Source organism: Ascaphus truei, chromosome 4 (genome assembly GCF_040206685.1).
Source record: "Ascaphus truei isolate aAscTru1 chromosome 4, aAscTru1.hap1, whole genome shotgun sequence".
NCBI classification, from domain to species: Eukaryota; Metazoa; Chordata; class Amphibia; order Anura; family Ascaphidae; genus Ascaphus; species Ascaphus truei.
Window position 1 is genome coordinate 125,217,527 of NC_134486.1, and position 12,502 is coordinate 125,230,028.

Here is a 12,502-nt window from a genome sequence, read left to right on the forward strand (position 1 = left end):
GAGGGGTGTGTTTAGAGAGATTGTGCAATGACACCCTCAGACCGTATAATATTTAATTGTTTATACTGTATGCAGCTATTTAGACTGGGCTTCAATTAAAAGCAGGTTACCCCTTCTGGGGTTTTGTTTTGGGGTGTTTTAAGCCCCCTGCCCACCCTTTTGTTAATGGATGACAATGAGGGTCTCTCATTGTTCGAAGCTGAACATTAACAGAGGTTTGTGGATTTGAGATGTTAAGAAGAACTCTATTGTATATAATTAACACTATTATCCGTTAAAGCTAACATAATGCCCTGTAAACCAAAACGACACTAAACTCTGCATTAGGGAGCTTTGAATATCCCTGTTATCACTAGAGATTGATGTCTTTTTTTTGTCTTTTTTTGTGATTTTGGATCCACCTCGGATTGGGCAGTTCCTTTGATCTGTGGATCCCTCTCCAAAAGAACAATCAGCAATTTCAGATTTTTTTTCTTTCAGTCAAAGAACAGTTCCCGGATTAATTTTTGATGAGACAGAGACACCTTTCTAATTTTTTAGCAATCAGCAGTTGTGTATATATATTCCATCAAACAAATTAGGGAGACATGCCTGTGCTGAAAAAGAAGCAAACCTGAGAGATATGCTAATAGTTACATAGTTACATATCAGATGAGGTTGAAAAAAGACATACGTCCATCAAGTTCAACCTATGCTAAATTTAGACAACAGATACTTTATCCTATATCTATACTTACTTACTGATCCAGAGGAAGGCAAACAAAAAACCACAGTGTTATATCATCCAATAATATCTCATAAGGGGAGAAATAAATTCCTTCCTGACACCAAGAATTGGCAATCGGATTATTCCCTGGATCAACATTCTTCCCATGTTTACTTATTTGGTATTTCCCTGTATACCTTTCCTTTCCCAAAAGATGTCCATTTTTTTTTTTAACAAATCCCTTGTATCTGCCATCACAGTCTCCATGGGTAATGATTTCCACATTTTAACTGCCCCCCTACTGTAAAGAACCCTTTCCTTCATTACTGGTGAAATATTCTTACCTCCAACCTAAAGGGATGCCCCCGAGTCCTTTGTACTGCCCTTCGGATGAATAGTTCTTTTGAAAGCTCCCTGTACTGTCTCCGAATATATTTGTATATACCTGTACTGTCCCCGAATATATTTGTATATAGTTATTATATCCCCACTTAGATGCCTCTTTTCTAATGTAAATCTAATTTAGCTAGCCTCTCCTCGTAAGTTAGATTGTCCATCTCCTTTATTAATTTGGTGGCTCTTCTCTGCACTCTCTCTAGATCCATAATGTATTTTCTAAGGAGTGGTGCCCAAAATTGTACTCCATATTCAAGGTGTGGTCTTACTAATGCTTTGTAAAAGGGCATAATTATGTTTACTTCCTGTCAGGTTGAGCTCACCACAAACGAGGCGGGACTGCGGTGCTGAGGTGGGAAAGGATATAACGCCACCCACAGCCACGAGGGCACGTCTTGAGAGTAGAATGGTCTGGGTGTCCGAGTCGGGGCAGGAGAGGTACGGATGGTAGTGGGTGCTGTTAGCCAAGTCCGGGATTAGAGAGAGAGATGTAATCGTTTACCGTTTGCCGAGTTCGGGGTGCCAGAGGTGCGGAGAGTCGTATTGCTGTATGCCAAGTTTGGGGTGCCAGAGGTGCGGAGAGTCATATTGCCGTATGCCAATTTCGGGATGCCAGAGGTACGGAGAGTTGAAGAGGAAGCCGGTTTGGTACACGAGGAAGACTGCAAGAAAAGACAAGACAGGACTAGAGAGGCAGAGAGTGATGAGAACAACTGGTTCTATGCTCAGCCGACGAGTTAGTGACACCGCAGGGTATATATAGGTGAGAGGAACCAATGGCAGGGTAGCAAAGTGGGGGGGTGTGGGTGGGCCATACTGCGACAGGGATAGGTCCAGAAGGGCTCCCGGGGGAGGAGCTATAGAGCCCAATAGTAAGGCTGGATTTGATTGCAGCAACAGTTTGGGGTCTTGTGCCTTTAAGAGGCTGGTGCGCCTCCGTGTGGCAGTGCCTCCACGAGGCTGCCCTTGCGGCGCGTGACCGGGCATGCCCTCAGGACCGGCAGTAGAAGAGGAACACCGGCGTGCGCGCATGCACCCGCGTGGAGCTGCAATCGGGGTCCTGGAAGGAGGCTGCCTGCGTGCCGCGGGAGGACCTGGCGGAGCTGCAGGTGAGTGGGGAGCTCGCCGAGGGCGGCGTGACTCCCCGTTTGTCACAGTACTCCCCCCCCCCTTCAGGGGCGACCTCCGGGTGTCCATGGCAAGGTTTGGAGGGATTCCTACGATGGAATGCTTGGACGAGTCGAGGGGCGTGGAGATCTCGGTGGGAAACCGATGAGCGTTCCTCAGGTCCGAACCCCCTCCAGTGGACCAGGTACTGTACTCCTCCTCTGGAGATCCTAGAATCCAGGATAGAGTGGACCTCGTACTCCTGTTGACCTTGGATCAGAAGAGGGAGTGGAGGAGAAGTGGTCTTGGAAAAACGAGGACTCTGAAATGCTGGTTTTAGCAAGGATACATGAAAGATGGGGGGAATCCTCATTGAGGGTGGAAGACGCATGCGATAAGCCACTGGATTAATCCTCCTGACCACGGGGAAGGGACCGAGGAACTTGGGTGCCAACTTCATGGTGGGAACCTTTAGTCGAATATTCCTGGATGAAAGCCATACCCTGTCTCCTGGAGAGAATTCTGGGACCTGGCGTCGATGGCGATCTGCCTGGAGTTTTTGTCTTCCGGTGGCCACTCTTAGGTTCTCCTGAATCTTCCTCCATAAGTCTTTCAGCCGGGTGATACGTTTGTCAACTGATGGTACCCCAGAGGATAGGGGGGAGGAGGGTAAGCGGGATGGGTGAAACCCGAAATTTACAAAAAAGGGAGATTCTTGAGTGGAGTCATTACATAAGGAGTTGAGGGCAAACTCGGCCCAAGGTAGCAGATCCACCCAATCGTCCTGTGTATCGGTTATGAAACATCGAAGGTACTCTTCCAGGTTTTGATTAGCTCTCTCCGTCTGCCCATTGGTCTGTGGGTTGTATCCTGAGGAGAATTGTAGTGAAATACCTATTTTTAGAGAGAAAGCTCGCCAAAATTTTGAAATGAATTGGGACCCTCTGTCCGAGACGATGGTTGACGGCACTCCATGGAGACGAAAGATTTCCTGGATGAAAACATCCGCAAGCCTGGGGGAATTCGGAAGACCTCTCAAGGGAACAAGATGAGTCTGCTTGGAAAAGCGATCAATGACAACAAGGATAGTATTCATCCCTTTGGAAGTGGGAAGATCCACGCTAAAATCCATAGAAATATGGTTCCAAGGCCGATCTGGGATGGGTAATGGAAGAAGAAGGCCTGCTGGTTTGACCCGGGTACTTTGTTGCGAGCACATGTGCCACATGCCTTCACAAATTCCTCCACATCTTTAGACATCCCTGGCCACCAGAAGGTTCGTTGGGTGAGGTCGTTAGTTTTCCGCATCCCTGGGTGTCCTGCCGATTTAGAGGAATGGCACCACTCGAGGACTCTCTTGCGATGTTGCGGTGCAGTGTAGAGCCTTCCCTCTGGGACCTTGAGCCCCATAGGAGCCTGTAATTGCTCAGACCGGATCTTGTCCATGATGTCGAAGGAGTTGGCGGATATGATAAATTTGGAAGGAATTATCGTCTCTAGCCACTCTTCAGACCTATCCTCTGCAAGCAACTGCCGTGACAGAGCATCTGCCTTCAGGTTTTTGGAGCCTGGGACGAAGAAGATGAAGTAATTGAACCGGGAGAAGAATAACGCCCAGCGGGCTTGTCGGACGCTCAATCGACCTGCCCCTTCTAAGTAGAGGAGGTTCTTATGGTCTCTGAGGATGGTTATGGGGGTTTCCGTGCCTTCTAAGAGGTGTCTCCATTCCTCTAATGCCAACTTAATTGCCAAGAGTTCCCGGTTTCCGACATCATAATTCCGTTCTGCGGAAGAAAAATTCTTAGAAAAGAAGGCACATGGGTGTAATCTGGCTAAGGGCGAAGTCCTTTGGGACAAAATGGCGCCAGCCCCGACGTCAGAGTCATCCACTTCCAGGGTAAATGGGAGATTAGGATCTGGGTGGGTGAGGATCGGGGCAGACACGAAAGCCTTCTTGAGAAGATTAAATGCTTGAATGGCGGTTCCGGGCCACGATGAGGGATCTGCACCTTTTTTGGTTAGAGCAGTGATGGGAGATACCGTGGTGGAAAAATTGCGAATGAAGCGACGGTAGTAGTTTGCGAAACCTAGAAAGCGTTGCACGGCTTTAAGGGTGGTCGCACGAGGCCAGTCCAGAATGGCCTTTAGTTTCGCTGGATCCATAGTGAACCCGGAGTCAGAGATAATATATCCCAGGAACGCCATGGACGTCAGATGGAATTGGCATTTCTCCAATTTCGCAAAGAGATGGTTCTCCCGGAGGCGTAACAGCACCTGCTGAACGTGTTTAATGTGCTCTTGGACGGACTTAGAAAAGATTAGGATGTCGTCTAAGTAAACGATGAGAAATTTGTTAAGAATGTCCCAGAAAATTTCATTGACGAAGTCCTGAAAGACTGCTGGCGCGTTGCACAGGCCAAACGGCATGACCAGGTATTCATAATGGCCGTCATGGGTGTTAAACGCAGTCTTCCACTCATCCCCCTCGCGTATCCTTACCAAATTGTAAGCGCCCCTTAAGTCCAATGTAGAATAAATGGTTGCTCCTTGAAGGCGATCGAAGATCTCTGAAATCAAAGGCAGCGGGTAGCGTTTTTTGCGCGTGATCTTATTCAAGCCCCGGTAATCGATGCATGGGCGAAGAAACCCGTCCTTCTTCTTTACAAAAAAGAAGCCCGCTCCGACTGGGGAAGAAGATTTTCTGATGAAACCCCTCTCCAAATTCTCCGTAATGTAGCTGTTCATGGCTTTAGTCTCTGGAAAAGAAAGTGGATAAGATCGCCCCCTGGGAAGGGCTGCCCCAGACAGTCAAAAGGTCGGTGCAGGGGTAGGACCTCGGATCGTGCCTTGTCAAAAACATCGTGTAAATCCAAGTATACTACGGGCAAGGAGTTGACCTCCTCTGGCATGGTACGCAAACCTCTTACCTTCTGGGGCAGCCTGGTACAGGTTTTGGCACATTGAGCACCCCACTGGATAGGTTCCCGGTTGGTCCAGTCGAGGTGAGGATTATGGAGTTGGAGCCAAGGAAGGCCCAGGATCAGCTCGACGGAAGGAGTGTGGATGACATTGAGGGTAATGGTCTCCATATGAACCCCGACGAACTGTAGTTGAAGAGGCACCGTCTGCAGTGTGATGAAGGCTGGCTGTAGTGGTCGGACATAAATGGCCTCCAGGCCGACTGGAATCCTCTTGCAGGTAATGTGACAGAGTCACTAACTCAGTAGGCTGGAATAGTGAATGGAAAGACACTGCAGCCAGTTCACAGAGTGTTAATCTCCTCAGACAGAAAGAAGCACACCTGCAGCCTAATTAAACAGGGGCTGAACTATCAGTGAAACAAGTGCTTTAAAAAGCAGGAAGTTGCTCACACAAGGTGAGCTTGTTTTTCCACAGGAAGGTGGAGAGAACTCTCCCGGCTTGGAAGCCGTAGCAGCTGCTGCTGCTCTGGTCCCCAGTCCTGCGAGGAGCTTTGCTGCTGGGACCAGCTGGGACCCCAACCCAGGATAAAGATAAACATTGCTGCGAGGCTGGACACAGCCTGCTCCCCGGAACCGTGTTCCTGTTTGCTGTTGGAGCTGAAACAGATAAGACTTTATTCTTAATATGCTTATTGGTTATCGTTTGTGTAGCATGTTTTGGGCATGACCAGATTAGCTGGCTGTCCTGTTAGTAAGGGCTCAAGAAGTGAGTTAGTGTCCCTAACGGGACTAGGCTTTAATTTGCAAGAAAGTAGTTTCTTAAAGGGACAGTGCACCCGTATTTATTTTGGTTGTGGCTAATAAACCACTATAGTTGAACGTTTCCCACCGTGTCTAGCGTCTTACTGACCCCGCCGCGAGGCCGTCCTGCCACAGGTGGTGTCAGAAGTGGGATGCTACGCCTCTGGGGGTCAGTAGATGAAGATGTGTTGAGACACTGAACTCAAGCGGAAAAAAAAATGATTTTTTGCTGAAGCATGGAAGTTACAGCTAGCAAGCGCTGAGTGTAAATTTTGCCCCGTCGGGTATGAAAGGATTGCTGTGTAAAGCTAATGCCTTTTGCTGAAGTGAGTGAATTTGCAGCTAGCAAGTGCTGTGAGCAAAGTTTGCCCTGTCTGGTAAAAAAGAAAGTGAAAATGAATTTTGGCAAAGATGTTGCCCTAAGAAGAACCCAGAAGGTTCAAAGATTGTAAAGCCCATACAAGTTACATGTGTTGTGCAAAGTCTGCCTCGTCGGGTGTGAAGAAAAAAAAAAATCCGGGGTTTTAAAATGGCCGCCGTCATGTGTCAGTTTTGCAATGTACATAACCATACAAAACAGTGTCCCTTCAGGCCATACGATGATGATGATGATGACGACTCGTATGTGGCCCCTGGAGGAGTGCCGTACCCACAGATGAATTTAGTATGCTGGGCCTGTCATAAAGTAGGTTACATGGAAGATGTGTGCCCCAAAATTTTCAAAGACAAACAGCTGCAAAAGCAAGCAACGCCCTATGAGTGCAAGCAAGATGTGGAAGCTGATACCAGTGAGCATGTGCCCAGTACCACTGATATCTCTGGAGCTAATAAAGCAAAAAGAAAGAAGAAAAAGAAAACTGTTCCTCAAATCACATGCGTCAGAAAGGCACCGAGATGTGCTGCAGACCGGAGTGACCGGCAGAATTGTCATAGGAACGGTGGCAAAGGAAAAGGAGGAGCAAAGGGAAGCTGAATCCTTGATCCAGGGAAAAGAGGCCTTAATTTCTGCACTCCAAACTGCCCAGCGTGATTATGATGTCTTGCAGAAACAATTGAATAGGGAGCGAGAAGCTAATGCAGAGGTACAGAGGTGTATACTCCCAGCTATACAAGAGTATGTGGCTTTAAAGAAAACAGAAAGAAATAGAGGCTGGGGCGCTCCCTTGTTTATTAGGCTTGTGGTCTGGCCTGTTTTGCAATGTGTAACCAAATAAGGGGTAGTGTATACTTGCCCTTGTTGTTTTCTGCAGCTGAACCTGGAAAGAAGATAAAGCCCGGAATCTTCTTGAAATGACAGTAGAATCGGTGGGTTGGTCAGCGCACGGGTTCTTTTGCTCACAGGATGAAAAGAGAAAAATGAGGGACACGTGATTAGTGTTAAACTAGACAAAACATTGTTGTTGTCTAAAATTGTAAAAAATAGTAAAAATTGTAAAAAATGCTCCAATAAAATTTTTTAAATTCTGGATTTGGGGCTTGGAACCGCCTAAAGTAAAATAAAATAAAAACTACTCCATAAAAATTCTTAAAAGTGAAATTCTGTGGTGGTTGGTGGACTGAAGGATGTAAAATAAAAATAAAAATGATAATGTAATGAATGTGGGGGTGGGTGATTAGCGCGCTCTTGCGCAGCCTGCTGGAAAGCAGGGATGGTGATGCTGCTTATGCAGTACTACACAGTCTGCTGCCTGGCGAAGATAGTGTTGCTGGCTTGGCGGTATTCTTTATATTTATGTGATGCCAGAAGCAGTGGCTTCCTACTCCTCCTACTGGAGGTGGTTTGCGGTGCTGATTAATAAAGTAAAATGTAGTTGCTGGTGTAGGGGTGCCTGCCTACTCCTCCTTATGGAGGTGGTATGTAAGTGACTTCTCTCCCGGGTGCCCGATTCAAAGAAAGAAAGGGCCAGACCGGTGAGTAGGTGAAGATAAGTTTATTGAATGCATACAACAGCAAATAGGAAAAAAACACTTACAGTACAGCTTGGGCAGCAGCTCAGCTTCAGCTTAGACGTCCGATGGCGCTCCTCCGACCGGTGTATCCCCCGTGACCGCGTCCGATGGCGGGAACCGGAAGGGGAGGGCTTACCGGATGTCAGCAGGCTGGCTGGGTCCTTCAGGTAATGGGCTCCGGCAGGGAACTACGCGTTTCGCAATGATGCTTCGTCAGGTTCCTGCCGGATGCCCTGGGTCTTCCCTTTTTATAGGTTAAAAAAGCTGCTTGATTGATTGATTGCATTCACTTAATGCTCTATACAATTTTTGTATTAAAACAGCTTATACATCAATCGGTGGTCTTGTTTATTTTATACATTGGCTAGAATGGACTAATGGGGGAAAGAAAGGTGAATGGAATGTGGATACAAAGTTTACATAGTCTTTAAAATGAGACAGATAGTTAATTTATGCACACATGGTTCCACTCCTTCTAATTGGATTGCCTGGTGATTGATTCTTCCACATGTGGGTGTGCTCTTTAGTACTCAGGAAAAATACATACTTTGTTATACAAGTTTCTTAAAATGGGTACTTTAACAGAGTTATGTTGTACTAGAGCCTTGTACTTGAATCCCCATGTAGATATGCATATCTATATACTTATGCAGAAGATGGTTGAAGGGATATTAGGTATAAATTATATATGATCTATAATCTAATACAGAATTTTGTCAGAGTCCATGTGTGGTGATTGGCTCACTGTATACGTCTCTTCATTGGTGTTTTGAGCTAAAAATGCTTTATAGCGTTATAAAAGATATGGAATAGTAAAATATAAGATATGAATACTGATAAGAATGTATATTTTGAAAATGTCAAAAATGTATAAAAATGTATAAAAATTATGTGTTTTCCGTGTTTCACTGATGTCTTTATGGTGTATGAGTTTGGGTCATTATAGACTCTGAATACCTTAGTGCTCTTTTGTGTGTTGTATCGGGGATTCGATTCCAGGGTCATAGTTCTTAGTCATTCTATATCTGTGCGTCTAGTGGGTTAGGCTACACAGATGCTAGGATTTAAATGCATGTTTTGTGGTACATTGAGAGGTAAATTGTCACAAATAATGGTGGATCTTCACAGTTGCGCCGGTACTAGTAGAAGGGGAGGGAGAGAAAAGAGGGGATTAGGGTGAAGATAGAAAGAGAGAAGAGAAATGAGATATGGAAGATAGATGGGAAAAGGGAGCGGGGAAAGAGGGGAAGGTGGAGAGGGAGGGGAGAAAAGAAAAGAAACATGATTAGTATAGTGTATCTTGCATGGGACGCAGTCTTTACTCTAGGAATGCCCCAATATCTATATCAATGTTGAGTCCTAGGGGTGCTAGCGTTTTCAATTTGTAAATCCATAGAGTTTCCTTCTTAGCTAGTTTGGTTAGTCTATCGCCTCCTCGCCAAAGGGGTGGGATCTGTTCTATGGCTCTATAGGTGAGGCCGGAGGGGTCTCCTTGGTGTTTTATTGAAAAATGTTTAGACACGCTATGGGTCATTAGCTGCCGTCGAATGTTCCCAATATGCTCTAATATGCGAACCTTTAGAGGTCGGCTGGTACGGCCGACATACTGTAGACCGCAGGGGCAGTTTAATAGATAAACTACGTGATCGCTCTTACAGTTGATGAACTGTGTAGTTTTAAATTGTTCGCCTGTTACATTAGATGAGAAATTTATTTTATCGCTGCAGCCCTGTTTGCAAGCTTTGCAGGTGCTGCACTTAAAAAAACCGTTTGCTGTTGATAGCCAATTGTTCTCCTTCTTAGAGTTGTCTGTTCTGAACAGACTTGGTGCTAGCTTTGTTTTTATATTGTCAGCTCTTTTAAAGATGACCCTTGGTCTCATGACTAAGAACTATGACCCTGGAATCGAATCCCCGATACAACACACAAAAGAGCACTAAGGTATTCAGAGTCTATAATGACCCAAACTCATACACCATAAAGACATCAGTGAAACACGGAAAACACATAATTTTTATACATTTTTGACATTTTCAAAATATACATTCTTATCAGTATTCATATCTTATATTTTACTATTCCATATCTTTTATAACGCTATAAAGCATTTTTAGCTCAAAACACCAATGAAGAGACGTATACAGTGAGCCAATCACCACACATGGAATCTGACAAAATTCTGTATTAGATTATAGATCATATATAATTTATACCTAATATCCCTTCAACCATCTTCTGCATAAGTATATAGATATGCATATCTACATGGGGATTCAAGTACAAGGCTCTAGTACAACATAACTCTGTTAAAGTACCCATTTTAAGAAACTTGTATAACAAAGTATGTATTTTTCCTGAGTACTAAAGAGCACACCCACATGTGGAAGAATCAATCACCAGGCAATCCAATTAGAAGGAGTGGAACCATGTGTGCATAAATTAACTATCTGTCTCATTTTAAAGACTATGTAAACTTTGTATCCACATTCCATTCACCTTTCTTTCCCCCATTAGTCCATTCTAGCCAATGTATAAAATAAACAAGACCACCGATTGATGTATAAGCTGTTTTAATACAAAAATTGTATAGAGCATTAAGTGATTGCAATCAATCAATCAAGCAGCTTTTTAACCTATAAAAAGGGAAGACCCAGGGCATCCGGCAGGAACCTGACGAAGCATCATTGCGAAACGCGTAGTTCCCTGCCGGAGCCCATTACCTGAAGGACCCAGCCAGCCTGCTGACATCCGGTAAGCCCTCCCCTTCCGGTTCCCGCCATCGGACGCGGTCACGGGGGATACACCGGTCAGAGGAGCGCCATCGGACGTCTAAGCTGAAGCTGAGCTGCTGCCCAAGCTGTACTGTAAGTGTTTTTTTCCTATTTGCTGTTGTATGCATTCAATAAACTTATCTTCACCTACTCACCGGTCTGGCCCTTTCTTTCTTTGAATCGGGCACCCGGGAGAGAAGTCACTTACATACCACCTCCATAAGGAGGAGTAGGCAGGCACCCCTACACCAGCAACTACATTTTACTTTATTAATCAGCATCGCAAACCACCTCCAGTAGGAGGAGTAGGAAGCCACTGCTTCTGGCATCACATAAATATAAAGAATACCGCCAAGCCAGCAACACTATCTTCGCCAGGCAGCAGACTGTGTAGTACTGCATAAGCAGCATCACCATCCCTGCTTTCCAGCAGGCTGCGCAAGAGCGCGCTAATCACCCACCCCCACATTCATTACATTATCATTTTCATTTTTATTTTACATCCTTCAGCCCACCAACCACCACAGAATTTCACTTTTAAGAATTTTTATGGAGTAGTTTTTATTTTATTTTACTTTAGGCGGTTCCAAGCCCCAAATCCAGAATTTAAAAAATTTTATTGGAGCATTTTTTACAATTTTTACTATTTTTTACAATTTTAGACAACAACAATGTTTTGTCTAGTTTAACACTAATCACGTGTCCCTCATTTTTCTCTTTTCATCCTGTGAGCAAAAGAACCCGTGCGCTGACCAACCCACCGATTCTACTTTAAAGAAAACAGAGCAACTCTTGCGGAGTGAGTTGGAGGAGCTGACGACAAGCTTGAATAAAGCCAACACCGCTATTGCTAACATGGAATCAGAGAGAACAAGTCCTGACTGGAAACTATGCTATCAGATGTCCCAGGGAGATGTGCAAAACTTCATCAAAGACTTAGAAGTTTCTCACCAAGAAGCTAGCACGCTCAAAACAGAGCTGGAGCTCTCACGCCAGGAGGGCCACAGTCTAAACACAGAGCTGGGTATGTTGAAGGAAACCCATGAGAATGCCCTGAGGGATTTAGAGACTGTAAGGAAGGAGAATGTAAGTCTGACGCAGAAAAATTCAGACTTGACTGATCAAATCAGTAAAGGTGATAAGAAGCTCCACCAAGCAGGAAAAGTGGAGAAGCAATTGATCCAGGAAAAGCTAGAGGTACAGGAAGCACTGCAGAATGCAGAGAAAATGCTGGAAAAAGAATGCCTCGCCCTGGAGCAGCTGAAGATCACGTTGAGCGCCACAAGAGCATCGCTGGAGGCGGAGCTTAGAAGCCAGGTGACTCTGTGTGAGAGGGAACATGAGAAGGTCCAAAGACTGGAGCAAGAGCTGGAGAAGCAGAGAGGCAACTCCATCTCCATGAGTCAGTATGCCAAGGAGAAAGAAGCCTGGAAGACAGAAGCAACAGCGATACTGGCGACAAGAACTGCAGAGCTCAAAAAGATGGAGGAGGCGTTGATGCAAACCCAGAGTAAGCACCAGGAAGAGGTGAAGGCCCTGAGAGGGGACTGGCAGCATCAGATTGAAGAGCTGCAAACGCAGGTTGCTGAGCGCAAGATACAGCTCGCCGAGCGGGAGAAGGTGACCGTCCGACAGGTGGCTTGCCTGATGTTGCACCATGAAACCGAGATGGCTGATATCCACAAGCGGCTGGACTACACGAGCAATGAGGGGGCCCGGCTACAGCTGGAGCTAGACAAGGTCCGGGAGGAGCACCAGCAGCTGCAGGTCCAGAATAAAGAAAGAGAGACAGATTTAAGCCTTGCTCTGAGTCTACTAGGAGACGTAGAATCGCGACTCAATTCTAACGA